General features: G+C 39.7%; 1 protein-coding gene across 9 annotated transcripts in view; it reads left to right on the top strand.

Annotated features, from left to right (window-relative positions):
* The window catches only part of DLGAP1 (DLG associated protein 1), a 573,475-nt gene that overhangs the window by 181,885 nt on the left and 373,912 nt on the right, over positions 1-17,678 (top strand). For 7 of the 9 annotated variants that reach the window (XM_084888098.1, XM_084888102.1, XM_084888100.1 and 4 more), the window contains one exon: positions 10,519-10,625. The gene's annotated coding sequence lies outside the window, so the exon portion shown is untranslated. The remainder of the gene's footprint in view (positions 1-10,518; positions 10,626-17,678) is intronic. The other 2 variants (XM_084888099.1, XM_084888094.1) reach the window with 1 other exon arrangement.

Below are 17,678 nucleotides of genomic sequence, written 5' to 3'. Positions count from 1 at the left end.
TAGTCTTCTGCCACATGGATTGAAAGACACTGCCAAGCAATGCTCTAAAAGTTGTAAATAGATTAGTATTCTTTTGCTGTCACAGGTGTGACATCACAATGAGTCCTTGCACACCTGCTGTTTCCCGGGAGCCCCAAAGCATCCGGTCTGTGGAGAAGTGAGTTTGTGTTTGGGGCAGTCCCTTACAATTTCAGCACGGAGAGTTCTTTAGCCAAACTGAAGCTGCAGAGTTGTCACGGATGGACTGAGATATAAAGGAGAGGATGGAAAATAAAAAGTACAGGTCAAATAAACAGAGGCAATTAAATGGAGGCTAAGTTCCCACCTAGCACTACATGTTTTAAGGTGCTTTGTTTTCAGCTGTAACGTCTTTTAAGGAGCCTTAAAGAGGCATGAAATAAACATATATTGCAGATTATGAAGCCGTTTTCAGTTGATTGGAATATTTTTTTTGTTATATCTGGGTGCACATTACCTCATTTTAAAAAGATCATGTGCAGTTGTTCAGAAATAGGTATAGCCCATTCTTCCAACAGGTTTAGAGTAGAAGGGACTTATTAGCAGAAAGTCATGGAAAGTATCCTCCCTTAAAATTATTTGTTACACAATTTGTTTAAATTTAGCAAGAAGCTGAAACCAGTTTGGCTCAGTGGATAGAGCGTCAGTCTGTGGACTGAAAGGTCCCAGGTTCAATTCCAATCAAGGGCATGTACATTGGTTGTGGGCACATCCCTGGTGGGGGTGTGCAGGAGGCAGCTGGTCGATGTTTCTCTCTCATCATCGATATTTCTAGCTCTCTATCCCTCTCCCTTACTCTCTGTTAAAAAATCAACAAAATATATATTTTTTAAAATAAACTTAGCAAGTAAGTGCTTCTTTAAAATATAAACTGGAGGCCTAGTGCACAAAATTTATGCACAGGGGCAGTGGGGTGTCCCTCAGCCCAGCCTGCACCCTCTCCAATCTGGGACCCCTCAAGAGATATATAACTGCCCTTTTAAACCCGATTTTGTCTAAAAGAGCAGTTGGACATCCCTCTCACAATCCAAGACTGCTGGCTTTCAGCTGCTCGCTTGCCTGCCTTCCTGGTTGCCCCTAACTGGTTCTGCCTGCCAGCCTGAACACCCCCTAACCACTCCCATGCCAGCCTGATTGATATCTAACTGCTCCCCAGCCAGCCTGTTTGCTCCCAACTTCCCTCCTCTGCTGGCCCAGTCACCCCTAACTGCCCTCCCCTGCAAGCCTGGTCATACCTAACTGCCCTCCCTGCAGGCTTGATCGCCTCCAACTGTCCTCCCTTGCAGGCCTGGTGTCTCCCAACTGCCCTCCCCTGCTGGCCATCTTGTGGTGGCCATCTTGTGTCTACCATATGGGGGCAGCCATATTGTGTGTTGGAGTGATGGTAAATCTGCTTATTACTCTTTTATTAGATAATATAAAGGCCTGGTGCATAGTTGGGGGCCAGCTGGTTTTCTCTGAAGGGTGTCCCGAATCAGGGTGGGAGTTCCCTTGGGGCGTGGTGTGAAGGGCCTGTGGTGGTTTGCAGGCTGGCCATGCCCCCTGGCAACCCAAGGAGATGCCCTGGTATCTGGAATTTATTTACCTTCTACAATTGAAACTTTGTAGCCTGGAGCGGAGTCAAGCCTCCTGCTCACTCTGTGGCTGGCAGCCACTTCTTTTGGGGTTTGTGTATCTTCTCTAACTGAAACTTTGTAGCCTTAAGCAGAGGCCTGGGCAGGCCATGGTGTGCAGAAAGCTTGGCTTCCTCCATTGCTGGGGGCAACCCTAGCCTCCCGCTCTTTCCAACTGTGGCTGCCACCATTTCTGTTTGGATTTGTTTACCTTCTATAATTGAAACTTTGTAGCCTTGAGTGGAGGCCTAGGCCCACAGGGCAGGTGGAAAGCTTGGCTTCCTCCATTGCCTGGGAAACACAAGCCTCCCTCCTGTTTTCTGTGGCTGTAGCCATCTTGGTTGGGTTTATTTGCATACTCACTCTGATTGCCTGGTGGGCATGGCTTGTGGGTGTAGCAGAGTGGTGGCTAACTTGCATATTACTCTTTTATTAGGTAGGATATCTCTCAAAAGTGTAAGGTATCTCCTTTATTCACATATTAAGAGTAGATTGTTTTTATTGCCAATTTTTCTCTTTTTCCCAACTGAGGGTTTGACCTTGAAGGCAGTAGAGTGTGAAATGGAAGATTTAAATTAAATTAAAAACAGAGGGACTTCTGAGGTCAGTTGGTTCAATAAAGGAGCTTTGGTCAGATGTGCAAGAAGCTATTTGGGAAAGAAGAAGACATTAGAACATGTGAAGAGAACAGTCTAGATTAATTTAGTTTGCTGTTATATTAGGATTTTCAGTCCATTTCCAATATCCTACACTCAATGCTTAAACTATACATTAATGCTTGAAGCACTTGCTAGAGTGTGTGCCAGTTCATTGCAACAGGGTGAATGTTAATGTCCTATAACTAGCAAGGCCCGGGCATAATGAAAACACAAGTCACTTGTTCTAAAGGCAGGTAAGAAGATTTGTTAAATGTTCTAAAATACAAGACTGTTTCTTTCTTCTGCCATTTCTCTCTCAACTTATCATAATGTTTACATGTACTATGTAATATAGTTCTAAGCATAGAAAAACAAAAGTTAAAATTGTTAGCATGAGTTCTATTCATCTTTATATTGTAAACTAAAGAATATTTAAGTTATTTGCAAAATCACCAAAATTACACAATTTATATTTAATAGATTTTATATATATATATGTGTGTGTGTGTGTGTGTGTGTGTGTGTGTGTGTGTGTGTATACCATTATTACCAGAACAGTGGAAACACTGCATAAAACTTTACTGTTTTATTTCACTTCTTGATATGTGTACATTCTACCAACCCTCTCTCTCACTGACTCACTGATGAGTAGGGAAGAGTTGAACAAAAGGAACTGTGGAATGCACTTTCTTTCTCTTTGCCATAATTTTCAGCAAAACTGGGCTAATACAAGTTGAAAAAAACACACAAAGAAATAAAGATGTAAGTGTAGAAACAGAAAAAAAAAAGTCCTTCTTCCCTCCTAAGTTCCTTGACTGATCTAGTAATTAATTTGGCATAGCATAAGTTAACAGAAAAAAAAATTAATTTCTTAGGTATTGGAGCCCCATAAAAAACAAAAAAACAAAAAAATTGACTTGACAAAGTGACCAGTTTACACCTTTTGGACAAGGAAACAATAAATTTGTGGCAAATTAACAAGACAAAGATGTTCGGTGAAGAAGTAACAAGGTTTGCTTATATAGCCTCATGGCCCTAAATTTTCTATCTCTGATGATGAGGATGGTTTACACTGGTACACGGAGAGTATCTTTCCCAGAGGAAATTAATCTTATGCTTTCAGAGAAACAACAGAGAGGGTCAGAGTGTTCTTACACAAGCTGTTTCTCAAGTGCTTTTAATTCAAAATAATCAATATACCAAAGAGGTGTATTTTGGGGTGGCATATTCAGCTCCCCTTTATAGGGTCCCTTGGTCATCTGTGCTTCTTAGCACCATTCCCTTCTTGGGAAGTTCACAGCAAATTCTGGTGGAACGGACAACATGGCCCCTGGGGACTGTCAGCTTCCCCACTTACTTAGTCATGGACATAAATACTTGGCCTCATTCTCATATTGAATCTCACTGAGCCCCCCAGAAACCCTGGGTCCACCAGAATTCTCCATCGTGCACACACTACATGCAGATGAGGTAGCAAGGGGTGGCTGCGGACATGCATGATGTGCAGATACCTGCTGCTCACCCACATGCTCCACTATGCTGTTGGACTCAAACCACAAAACACTGTTTAAAGATAAACACTAAAGTGCAGGGCCATTCTCAGCAGGAGGCTTTGTGCAGCGGCCCAGGTTGCACGCCCGTGCATCCAGCTTTGCCTTGATGTTTCTTATACATAAGCAAGGGATCAATTAGCTAAGTGGTTTGCAAAGGAAGTGGAAAGGGGCTAGTCTTGTCTTTTTTTTTTTTCTTTTTTTGTTTTCTGACACTGTCTCAGACATATGGAAAATCACAGAATAAATGAAGACCTCTGAAATTCATTCTCCAAGATCTGCAGGCATGAAAAGACCAGAAAGCAGATAATTTAACTTTGCCTTCAAACAATCATTACCTTATGGGCTATAAAATTTGAATAAAAATTATAAGATAAAACATTGTATTTTAAATAATGCTGCTTATTCAGTAGAAGAGGTAATTGGAAAATGAGAGAGATTGATATGGAAAATAGCTATATTACAAGTTAGAAGGCCTAGGTTAGCTCTGGCTTTACTATTGGCTACTTGTGGCCTCAGACAAGCAATTTTATCACTCTAGTCCTCGTTAACCTAGCTCTAAAACAGGTTGCAAACTTAGATGGTTTCTAGTTTAAAATTTGTTTAATTGAAGAGGCTTTTTATAAATCAAGAGACCCATTTTAAAGATATAATTGTAGACTGTGAGGAATTATTTCCAGAATGTCCAGAGCTCCTGAAATGTGGTTCCTCCACTATATACTCAGACCTATGGTTTGCACAATCATTTTGCCCATTTTCTGCATCATCTTTACCCAAAGTACTATTAATTATTGCTAAAAATCCAGAGAGATTTGAGAAAAGTTGAATGACTTTTTAGATCTATGCAATTCAGTTCTTTTGATTTTTTTTTTTAGGTCCTTTAGCTCCATGGTTGGCAAACTGTGGCTCGTGAGCCACATGTGGCTCTTTGGCCCCTTGAGTGTGGCTCTTCCACAAAATACCATGGCCTGGATGAGTCTATTTTGAAGAAGTGGTATTAAAAGAAGTTTAAGTTTAAAAATGTGGCTCTCAAAAGAAATTTCAATCATTGTACTGTTGATATTTGGCTCTGTTGACTAATGAGTTTGCCGACCACTACAGTTTAGCTTGTATGCAAATCAGAATTTAACTTAATATTTTTATCAGGGGATTATTTTCTACATTTAAAAAAAACAAAATAAAATCATTTAAAAAAAAAAGCTACCAAATGTAAAGTATGATTTATATTATGTCTGGCAGAAATTTTATTTTTTTTCCACAAAAAGATAGACTGAATATTAAAATATAGTCAATAGAGAAATAAAATTTGAAGCAGGAAACAGAAGGAAATGAATATATATTGAGTTCCTATTTTGTACCAGGTACTGTATTTACATTTTTTATTTTGTTTAACCCCTACATAATCATCTCTGATAGGAGAAAATAATATTACCAGTCACCTATGCTAAGCCAGAAAGTCTTCCAGAAGCTTTTTTGCAAACTACAGCTCAGACTTCTCTCCCACATCCCAGTTCTGTATAATTCATCCACCTGCAGGACAAGCCCACTTGGCAACATCATCTCAAAATCAATATGGCCAAACTAAGCTCATCCTCTCTCCCCTCAAGCCTCCTTCAGCCACAGACTTTTTCATCTCAAGGGATGGAGATGCACTCTATCTGCTGCTTAGGCTAGCAACCTTGGAGTCATCTTGCTTCCCTCTCTTTTAACCTCTCCACCCAATCCATCTGGAGATCCTTTTGACTCTTGCTTCAGAATAAGACCAGCATTTTTCTCTCTCCAAGATAATGATCTTTCCACTTATCTCTTTCCTGGGTCCTTAGGTCTGTTCCCAACCAGCAGCCAGGATGAGCCTATTGAAATATAAACCATGGGAATTCTGAACACATACTCCTGTAGTGATCTCCATCTTACTCTTAAAATCTAAAAGCCTTGAGAGACCCTTGATCTATCCCTCCCTCTACCTCTCTACAGCACCCTCTACTATCCTGCCATTTCTTCTAATTTCCCCCCTTCCTCTCTTTATTCTATCCCTACTGGCTTCTTTGCAATTCCCAGAACAACTGAATACACTCCCAAATTAAGGCCTTAACCTTGGTGATTTCCTCTGCCTGGAAACCCCATCTCTTGCACATTACTAATTCGCTCACATCTTTTAAGTTTTTGGTCATGTTTCCCTTTCATAGTGAGGTTCCCTTAATACCCCATATCCTCCAATCCATGAACTTCTGCTCCCTCTTAACTTTTTCTATCTTTCTTATAAGTGTGGCATGTTTTACCTTCTAAAATACTCTATACTTTATTCTATCACCCTGTTTATTATTTCTTTTCTGTCTACTCATCTTCAGCAACATGAAATGTTCATTGATTATTCCAAGTACCTAGCATAGTCTTGACATGTAATAGTTACTCAGTAAATCTTTGTGGATGGTGGAATGAATGAATGTGTAAATGAATAAATGCTTTTATTTATTCCTCATCAGAACTTGACCCAGGTTGGTTTCATTGCCTCCCTTTACAAATAATGAAATTGAAAGTCAAAAAGGATAGCTAGTAAACTTTCACAAGTCAGAAGCCTCATCAGAGGCAGAGCTGAGATTTAGTGACTTCTGTAATCCGGACCTTTTTCCACTTCTCTCGCTGTGGAATGCACTCTACAGAATATATGAATCCATAAAATGCAGTGCACTTATCCTTTCTATTCCCCTCTCTCCATACTCTCAGCCAATGTTTTTTAAATGAACCTCTTAAAATACTCTGGTTTATAGACTAACTCATATGAAATGAATGCTATGAGGTATATTAGTAGGAGCTGTGGCTGAAGAGTCATAGAAACAAAATAGCTTGAGTTAGCTTAAGCCAAAATACAATAGTAACATAAAAATAAATAATTTTAAAAATCTGCCATAAGGATATGAGCTCATAGAAGCCAAAAGAAAAATAAAGGAGAGCAGGAATCAGATGAGTTTAGAGAGTTCTAGCTCCATCTTCCACGTGTCTCTTTCACTCTCCTTTCTCCCTCTGCCTTGGAGGAGCAAGATGACCAAGCTCCAACCATAACTCTCTGGCCAGAATGAGACTACGATCTCCTAGTTTCAAATTTTAAGCCCACTGTGGGTGAAGTACCTCTCCTGGTCCAATCAACAGTTATCAGGGACACCTCTGGAGGTTGGGACATGCTGAGTGCTGGGTGGAGTCTAGAGAAAGGGGCTGAGCAGACACCCCAAAAGTAGCTGGCTGTAGAAGAACCTCATGGAATAGTGGAAAGCACACTTTTAAATCAAACAGCTGAAGTTCAAACTTCCAGGCTTTGGTTTTCTTATTCTTTTTTAGGGTTAGGGACTAAATATTAGTTCTTGGTTATAGGAAATAGCAGGAAGAAAAAAATAAAAGAGGGACTCTTGGGGTAAGGGAAAGGAAAACAATACCAGGAAATAATGATTTTAACATTCTAATCTCAATTCTGTCACCAAGGGGCAAGTACCTTAGGCAAGTCAATTCCCTGGTCTGAGTGACCATACTGATTTTGAGATGATAGTGCCACTTTCCTCATCTTTATAATGAGGAGCCTTGGCAAGAATCAGTAAGTTTCCCAACCTATTGATCAGGAGAAGGAACTGGGGAGTATTTTCAAAATGCAGATTGCCCTGACTCTATCCATAAATACTCTCATTTAATAGCTGTTGTGTGAAATTCTATAATTTTTATTTTTGGCAGCCTTCCAGGCAGTTATGATTATCAACTGCTTTGGGAACCACTAGCTAGATGACATTTAAGCTACCACCCAGTATTTAAGGTGCTTCTTTATATTAACTAATTTAGGGAATACTGTAATTGTAATAAAATTGATTTTTTATTTTTTATTTTGGTAAGCATTATCTGAGGACATGCTTTCCATTGATTTTTAGAGAGAATGAAAGGGAGGGAAGGGGGAGAGAGAGAGACATCGATGTGAGAGACATATCCATTGGCTGCCTCCTACATACATCCCTACTGGATCTGGGGATCAAATCTGCAACCTAGATCAAAACCAGTTTGGCTCAGTGGATAGAGTGTCAGCCTGAGGATTGAAAGGTCCCAGGTTTGATTCCAGTCAAGGGCATGTACCTTGGTTGTGGGCACATCCCCAGTAGGGGATGTGCAAGAGGCTGCTAATCAATGATTCTCTCTCATCAATGTTTCTAACACTCTATCCCTCTCTCTTCCTCTCTGTAAAAAAAAAAAATCAATAAAATATATATTTTTTTTAAATATGCAACCTAGGCACATGCCCTTGACTTGGAATTGAACCTGATACCCTTCTGTGATAGGACTGACACTCTATCCACTAAGCCACACTGGCCAGGACTAAAATTGATTTCTTATTGTATATCTGGGTTCCAAGGTTCTTTTCCAGGACTTGCATATTCTTTCCATTTTGTTTATACGGTCAATAAAGAACAATGTCTAGCACAAAATATATTCTCAGTAAATACTTATAAAGAAATAAATGTCAGTTCTGTATGTTTAACAATAATCAATTTTCCATTATCTTCTTGAGTTACCAATTCTCCATATTTATAAGGGGAAAATTCCTTTCAGAGTTTGTCTGGTTTAGTGGTATAATGAGAATATTTAATAATTATATTTAAATCATGAAAATCATACTTATACTTGATAGCCTTTTGATAATGCAATCTCATTTTTATCCTTTGTAACCTGAGTAAATGAGACATATGTGAAAATATAATATTTCCAGCATGTTTTAAGTGTTATGAAAGTACATACTATTGTTATTATTGTCCTTGCAATTTATCACCCATAGCATTATAATTCTTAACCTGTCAACTGTGCCAGTCTCAAATATTGCTCAAACAAGTTCTGCAGAGAATTGTATAAGCCCTCAACCTTTTGAATGTTTGGTATTCTTTTTAGTTTGAGTTTCTAAAGGGATTGAACTTCAAGGCAGAGATTCTGTATGAGTTTCTAAAGGGATTGAACTTCAAGGCAGAGATTCTGGGATGTCCTTCTGCCTTTGTTATTAGCACAGTAAGATTGAGCTAGCCCCGTCACCTGGTCTGGCCTCTAATTCCTCTTCTGTAAGAGAATTTCTACATTCATTTAGGCACTTACATTCTTTTTTTTAAGATATATTTTGTATAGATTTCAGAGAGGAAGGAAAAAGGAGAGATAGGCACATCAATGATGAGAGAGAATCATTGATTGGCTGCCTCCTGCACACCCCCTAATAGGGATCGAGCCCACAACCCTGGATTGTGCCCTTTACTGGGCCCTTCAGTCCGCAGGCCAACGCTCTATCCACTGAGTCAAACCAGCCAGGACCAAGCACTGCCATTCTTATGAACAACTTCGAAGGTTAAAGAAAATTATTCACACCATTCAGGATTCACAATTCTGAATATCATTACATCTCCACTTAATACTTAAGTTTACTATTTTCTTATTCTTTTCTGATAATATTTTAATATGCTAGGTAGGGCCACAAAAGTATATTACTTAAATGAATAAAGGAGGCAGAACTCTGTTAATTCTGTCCCTTTCAACACCAGCTCATTTTTGTGGGTAACAACGTCTCTTCTTTGTGATCTTTTCGAAAGGATAGTCACAGTTCATATAAAACAAGTGATGTGAGGATATGTACCTCTGTGTACGCCTGGGCCCAAGCAGAAGTCCCACTTTAGCACTTTCTTGAGAAGGCATCATTAATCACGAGGGGAATGGTGGGGCAGAGACAACAACAAGCCCCTAGTGGTACACTTGGGAAGATTAGGCCATGTTCATTGCCTTCCTGTGATGTCAGATGAACTACTCTGAAAAGAACAATCTTTTTTACCTCCTTGTTAGTCACAGTGGCTGTGTTGAGTGTTGCTACAACAATGCACAGGAAGTAAATACAGTTGTGTGTGTAATATGTCTTATAAAATCAGTGATTGATGCTTGCATTTTATTGCTTTTTAAAGAAGATATAATCGCAAATACCCTGTTTCCCCGAAAATAAGACAGTGTCTTATATTAATTTTTGCTCCCAAAGATGCACTAGGTCTTATTTTTAGGGGATGTCTTATTTTTCCATGAAGAGGAATATGGTACACATTTATTGTTAAATGAAAATAAAGGAAATTTATTACCTGTATACGCTACGGTAGTATGGTAGTTGTCAGCACAAACCAGACAAACTGTGAATCCTACAGTATCAAGAATTTACTCATTTATTCAATGACAATCATGTCATCATCTTCTGAAACATCATCATAACAATCCAATTCCTGAATTTCCTGGTGAATTTCTTGTGACTCCATTTCTTTCAGAATCAGTGGACCAAATTTCTCATGTTTAGCCTGGGGGGGTAGGGCTTATTTTGGGGGGGATGCCTTATATTTCACTCAGAAGGAAACCTGTAAGTAGGTCTTATTTTTGGAGGATGTCTTATTTTCGGGGAAACACAGTAGTAGAAAAGTAGATTGTAGAATATCAAAGCTATTTATTTCAGTGATATTTTTATAGTTGATTTGATTTTCTGAAAAGCATAGAAGTACAGTTTTTTCATCATGCAAGACCATGGCCATGTAACTTTTCTAGGAACCGGCTCCTCACCTCATTGAGTTGGAGCCTGCCAGAGGAGTTCTTATGAGATCTTCTTAAGTCTCTTTTTGCTTCAGGCTAGTTATTGCATCTAACTTTTGCATTTTGTTGTTTCAGAACAGTTGCACATCACATGCCCCGAGTGATAAGGGACTAAAAAAAACTGCCAAGTTCAGATCTGTCCTGTCTTAGAAGCCAGAAAAATGGAGAATTGATATTCAAAGGTAAGCTGTCTTTTTTTTTCTTTCTTTCTTTATTTATATATCATATCCTTACAGCTTTCTTTTCAACCATCCAAGAAGCAATTGCTTTTTATTTTGAGGGCATGGTATATTTGAATATAAATTTTTATGGATTGTAATTCCAGACACATTAACAGGCAGCTGAACTTAAAGACTGTGATTTTTAACTTCCTGGTTGTCTGTACGGATTCTGAATGAGATGTGTTTTACATGTTTCACCTTCATTCTTAATTGTTATTCTGGAGTGGCAAATCAAGCAAATGCCATTTGCATGACTACGGACCAAACTGTTGTACTTTAGGTTAAGCATGGAATTGTGAAAACAGGTGGCAATCGTATCAGCTTTTATTTTTTCGTAGAGTGTTGTACAAATGTTAATTTATCAGCCCAGACATGCTCAGTGTGATCTACATATGCTAAGAAGGGCAGGGGAAACACTCCCTTTATCTCATTAGCTTTGAAAAAGATTAAAAGAAGGGTCTTAATGAAGTATGACTCAGGAATACTATGCGTGTGGAGTCAGCTACAGGGGATTGATATTGCTGAGTACTTCCGTAAACTAGCATCTTTGTTTAGGTCACATGTGTCAAACACAAGGCCCGCGGGCCAAATCCAGCCCGCCAGGCCTTGCAATGTGGCCTGCACCACGCTGTCATCACTGCACTCCGCTGTCAGTTTATGACATTGTCAGTTTATGACTGTTCAGTAAACCATTCGGCCCGCGATTTAGGCTGGATTTTAGATTTTGGCCCCTTCTCTGATTGAGTTCAACACCCCTAGTTTAGGTGCTTGTATGAAAGAATTACATGGATAGTTCCCCCATGGATCAAGAATTAGACAGCAGAGGGTGAATCAGGAAGGAAAGAAGAAAATAAGGGTGGGTGCACTAGCCCTCCACTGTGGACCAGGGGAACTTGATTATTCTGGGACCCCTAAGATGATAGAGATATCTTCCAGAAATTCTGCCTGAAGGGTTTGCAGCAAGTTTATCCACTGACCTTTCCCCTTGTTGTCAATTGCTCTCAGGGGCATTGACAGCACCTCCTTCTGGGCTATGCTGGTACCACATGAGGTAGAAAGCAGAAAGAGTTGTCACTGGAGGCAGACCCTGAAAAGTCCAGAGAACCCAGTGGCACAGAAGGGTATGTCTGTGAATGTGGCTGAGATCAGAGGTGAGCCAAAGCGGGGTGACCCAGGGAGCCAGAGGCATCTGTCATAGTTTCTTCTGCTTCTTTTCAAAGCATATAATAAATCACTATTCTTCCTCCTCAATGAACTATCTCCAGGAAGAAAATGTTTTGTGTTTTAAAGTTGTTAATAGTGACTTCCTAATGTCACAGAACCAGAGTGAGCTCTGTTTCAAAACTAACTTATTCATTGATTAATTTCCCATTTCAGAATGAGAAGTATATAATGGTCCGCTTGTGCATTTGAGACATTAAATAATAAGATTTGAATATGACCAAAACATTGGAATTACAGATAATGTAATAACAATATACCTGTACTTATTATTTACTGTATATTGTTTTATATATAAAAGGTACTTGTGGACACACAAATATCTAATTATTATCTTTCCTATCTGGAAACAACCAGTTAGCAATGTCATTATTTGTGTGAAATGAGTGACTTAAATTTGCATGTCAGAACATAATGTGGCAGCGATGGTCACCCAGCAAAATGGATTTAACACAGTAAAGTGATTAAGGGTTTGTTTGTTATTGTGATGTAAGGATTATAATAAGGATTGACATAAGATTAAAATAAAGTCAGGTAAAGCCTTACATTTTGTTGTGACCTGGAAGATAATCTGTTTAGAGGAGGGATGTAATTGGTGAACTCTGTAAGGAGCATCTATTAAAACAAACCAGTAACAAACATTTAAAATTAAAGAATATACATTAGCATGCAAATTTCTCATGAAGAAATGAAAGTGGAGGGGTGGGGAGGGAAAAGGGCAGCAGAAAAAGGCGGGAAAGGGAAACCAGGGCAGTGGCAGATGGCAAGGCAGAAATGCCAAAGAGGAGACAGAAGCAAACCATGGGGTGAAGAGAATGGCTGACAGTAGAGAGCATGTCTTAGAACAAATCACATCCCGAGCACAGAATGCAAACTCAGTGCACAGTCCCAGTCACTTTCCCGAGTTATCCAAGCAAGAGTAAATGACTATTGCCTTCTTACCCAAACAAGGCGATCGCCTATAAGGTCTCATTCAGCTCGGAAGACTTGCTAAATAAAAATTTGGTCATGTCTGCTTTTTGCTCAGTAAATATTCTCCGATTTATCAATTCGCCAATGTCCAAACTTCTTAACAAATAGTTGAAAAACTGCCACCCTGTTTTCCTGACTTATTTCTAATGACTTTACTTACTAGTGGTCTGGACCACTGTCTTGTATCAAGGTTTCCAAGTGATTTCAATGTACTTTGGTCCTAAAACACGGATTGGTCTGGGATGAGGTTCGGGCATTTGCATTTCTAACAAGTTCCTGAGTAATGCTGTCCTGCGGGTGCAGAGAACCTATTGGGAACCACTGAGTAAAACAAATGATCCATGCGCTAACCGATTTGGCTCAATGGTTAGAGCTTCAGCCTGCAGACTTGAAGGGCCCCAGGTTCGATTCTGGTCAAGGGCATGTATCTTGGTTGCTGGCTCATCCCCGGTAGGGGTTGTGCAGGAGGCAGCTGATAGATGTTTCTCTCTCATCGATGTTTCTAACTCTTTATCCCTCTCCCTTCCTCTCTGTAAAGATCAATAGACCATATTTAAAAAACAAAACAAAACAAATGATCCAGTTTGGCGTTACATGTTCTACATTGCAGTTGCAGTCAAGACTTCTGGCAATAGGAGGGCTTGCTTGCCAACCTCCCCGTGTGGGAGGTGTGTCTTCTGTTCAGATACTGGCTTAATATCATAAAATTTTCAATAGTCTTTTGATACATTTTATGCCCTGCTGTGTTATATACTTTAGGTTTATAAATATGTGTTGGATGGTTGGAAGGTGGGGTAGGGGTGTGGAGGGAAGAGAGGAGGGAGAACAGGAACAGATGGACAGGTTTGGAAACCAAGGGTTGGTTTCAGTGAGAAACGTAACTTCTTACAAAGAAACTGCTCTGGCATATGTCATTAGGGAAAAACTAATTCCCTTCGCATGAAAACCTCCCTATTGTATAAGACCATACGTACTCAATGTAGAAGACATTTTATTAGGTGGAATAGCTCTGTGCTTCAGAGCCTGAATGTCTGGTTATCAATAGCATTGTGCTCTCTAATAAGCAGAGTCGTTCATAAAGGAAGTTCTGCTTTTTTATTGAGTCCAACGAGGGAAATGTCATTTATATCAAGACAAATTGTATGTTTTCCTTTATAAAAGAGGCACTGGGTATGTGAAAGCAGAAAATCACATCTATTTAATAAATTCCTTTGCAAATGTCTCTTCCTTGAGTTTAAATTTTGCAGCTGCAGCATAATTTGAGTGTTTGTTCACATTTAGGACAATTGAGCTTTCTGTTTTTTTGCTTTCTTGCATTCAAATGTGTTCACGTATCAACATTGCACATTTTATCTGCATCTTTTTATCTGCATACAGCATCCGTTGATTGGCTTGGTAAATTTATCTCACTTTTCGTGCTAAAATAACTGTTCCTGCTGTCTGTTTTCTGCCTACTCTTTGATTTATTCCAGAAAGTGGGCTCCATGCCTACTTTTTAGAGCTGTGTGAAATCTGTTCTGTGTGTTTCTAAACCAAGTCCCCACATTTTTCCCCCCTGTGATTTGCTCTGTTGTAGCATCAGCTTCAAAATGAACTCTGGAAAAAGCTTATTGCACCATGTATTAGCATAAATAGTAAAATATATGACAGTATGAATCTTAAACATTTATTTTTAAAAATTATTTTGTAACTTATTTTAAGAGTAGGACATTAAATTTTTCATGTCATGTTATGGCATTCCTATTAAGCTTAAATGAAAAATCTCGCTTCCAACATTGTTATTACTTTCTTATATGACCTTGGCTGATTCCTTAGGCCTCAGTTAACCTCCATTATGAAAAGAAGGATTTAGGATAAATGTCCCCGGGGATTCATTCTACTGCCTTATCTTGCAATCTCAGGATGCATATCACAAAGTGCTACATAAAATTATGCACAAGAGTATGTGTGTGTCAATCGACGAATGCCACATATTTGACAATAAAGTTGAAAGAACACGGTTTTGAATACAGAAAGATCTGAGTTCAACACTTAACTTTCACCTATTAACAGCATGAGCTTGGAGAATTTACTGAACTGCTCTATGTTGGCTGAGTTATTTCGTTCCTGCCATATTCTCATCACGTGCTAGAAAATTTCACATAAAGTGTGTGTGTGTGTGTGTGTGTGTGTGTGTGCGTGTATGGCTAATATGCAAAGTGTCCCTACAGGAGTTCAACCAGGAGACCAGGAGTTAGATCACTTGCTATGACATGCGCTGACCACCAGAGGGCGGTGCAGAATGATTGAAGGCCCCAGCTCGCAGCCAGGGAAGGGAGGCCTGGCTGGCAACTGGAAGGCCCTGATTGGCCCTGATCACCAGCCAGGTCTAGGGACCCTACCTGTGCAAGAATTTCATGCACTAGTTTTTATATAAAAGCTAAGGTTAGAAAAAAGATGATACCATTTTAATTAATGTCAGAATTCTTTACCATTCTCATGTAATCTGGGAATTATAAATCAAAGAAGGTACACATTTGACTATGATAGTGATATACAATGCCTATCTCTCTGGCACTTCAAATATTTGAGGACTTTTTGGTTATTGGTATTTATTTGTGATTAAAAACATGATAGCAGACATGATTTAAATACTTAGGTATATGCCATTGTAGGAGAGATATCCTAATATGTAAATTGACCATCACTCCAACACACAAGATGGCTGCCCTCATGTGGACACAAGATGGCTGCCACAAGATGGTCAGCAGGGGAGGGTAGTTGGGAGGGACCAGGCCTGCAAGGGAGGGCAGTTGGGGGTGATCAAGCCTGCACAGGAAGGTAGTTAGGGGTGACCAGGCTGGCAGAGGAGGGAAGTTGGGGTGAACCAGGCCTACTGAAGAGGGAAGTTGGGGGTGACTGGGGCTGCAGGAAAGGGCAGTTTGGGAGGACCCAGGCCTTCAGGGGAGAGCAGTTGGTGGGGGCGGGGGGGGGGGGGGGTATTAGGCCTGCAAGGGAGGTCAGTTGGAAGCAATCAAGCCTGCAGGGAAGGGCAGTTTGGGGGAGCCAGGCCTGCAGGGGAGAGCAGTTGAGGGGGTACCAGACCAGCAGGGGAGAGCAGTTAGGGGCTATGAAGCTGGCAGGGGAGTAATTAGGCATCAATCAGGCTGGCAGAGGAGTGGTTAGAGGGTGATCAGGCTGGCAGGCAGAAGCGGTTAGGGCAATCAGGAAGGCTGGCAGGGGAGCAGTTGGGAGCCAGCAGTCCTGGATTGTGAGAGGGATGTCCGATTGCCTAGTAGGATCCCAGTAGGATCGGACCTAAATGGGCAGTCGGACATCCCTTGAGGGGTCCCAGATTGGAGAGGGTGCAAGCTGGGCTGAGGGACACACACACTCCTGCATGATGTTTGTGCACCAATCCTCTAGTAATTTTATATTTACCCTTAGGGTCTTTGGCTGCTGATATAAGATAGATTAACATGAGAAAAGCACACGAATGTGTGTGTGTTTCTATTTCCACATGTTTGTTGTTGTGTTGTTGTTTTTTTAATTTAAATCTTTATTGTTGAAAATATTACATATATCCTCCATTTTCCCCTATTGACTCCTTCTAGCCCACCTTGTCCCCTGCCTCAGGCCTTCAGTACCTTATTGTCTGTGTCTATGAGTTATGCATATATGCATATAAGTTCTTTGATTGATCTCTTCCCACAACCCACCCACCTCTGCCTTCCCTCTGAGATTCCTGTCTGTTTCATCCTTCTATGTGTCTGGATCTATTTTGCTCATCAGTTTATTTCACTCATTAGAACCATATATGAGTGAGATCTTGTGATACTTGTCTTTCTCTGACTGGCTTATTTCGTTTAGCATAATATGCCCCAGGTCCCTCCATGTTGTCTCAACGGGTAATTTTATTTTCCTGCTTTTTTATAAGTGCCTTTGGCTCAAAATAATCCCTGTGCCAAAGTGCCATATTTGGGGGTGGCATATTCTGACTCCCTTCACCAGGCATTGTTTTAGCATTTCACCTAAGTTACCTCACTTAATCTTTACTATCACTTGTGAGAAAACTTACTGTGCAACTACAGGGAGAAATCATCAAATCTATCATCAAAGTAACAGATTTCATGATATTTTCTCAATCATAGAGGAAGCTCACAAAAAATTTGTTGAAGATATGAACAACACACAAATAAGATTTCTTTACTGGTTATACATAGACTTCTTCATTCAACAGTTGGAGAATACTAACCCTTTTCAAGTACATGTATAATATTTTAAATTATGTGCTAAGCCATGAATCAATTCTCAAATGTACTCTTCATTGCAGAGATGAAGAATCTGTGGAAACACTAAATAACTTGCCAAAGAACACAGAGCTAGTATGTGGCAGAGCAGGGCACAAATCCAGACATTCTGCCATCAGAGCTACTTGGCTACTGTGTTATATACCCATATTGATTTTACAGGTGGAAAGCAAAGAGTTGTTCTTTAAGAAATAATTTAAACTTTTATATCAGGAGGAGAGAGTTATAGATTAAATCTAATGTATTAAGTTATATTTTAACACAAGGATACTACCAATTTGAGATTAACAAATTGGAGTGTTATATAACCTATGAAGTTGGACTTAGAAGAAAACAGTTCAAACCATAAATTAAAAGTAGGTTTAAATGATTCCCGAATGTTTGAATAGCAAAAGCAAAGCCAGAATGACCTAGTTTGAGTTATTACTAAATTCATTTCCTTTAATAACCCAGGCATGAATTATTCATCATGTTTGGGGCCTATGTATGAAATAGGAGGACATTCACTGGTGTTTCACGGTCACATTTAACT

This window comes from Pipistrellus hanaki (genome assembly GCF_964339955.1).
Source record: "Pipistrellus hanaki genome assembly, chromosome: 6".
In the NCBI taxonomy this organism is placed as follows: domain Eukaryota; kingdom Metazoa; phylum Chordata; class Mammalia; order Chiroptera; family Vespertilionidae; genus Pipistrellus; species Pipistrellus hanaki.
The sequence above is the reverse complement of the archived record's forward strand: the minus strand, read 5'-3'. Positions and strand labels throughout refer to the sequence as shown.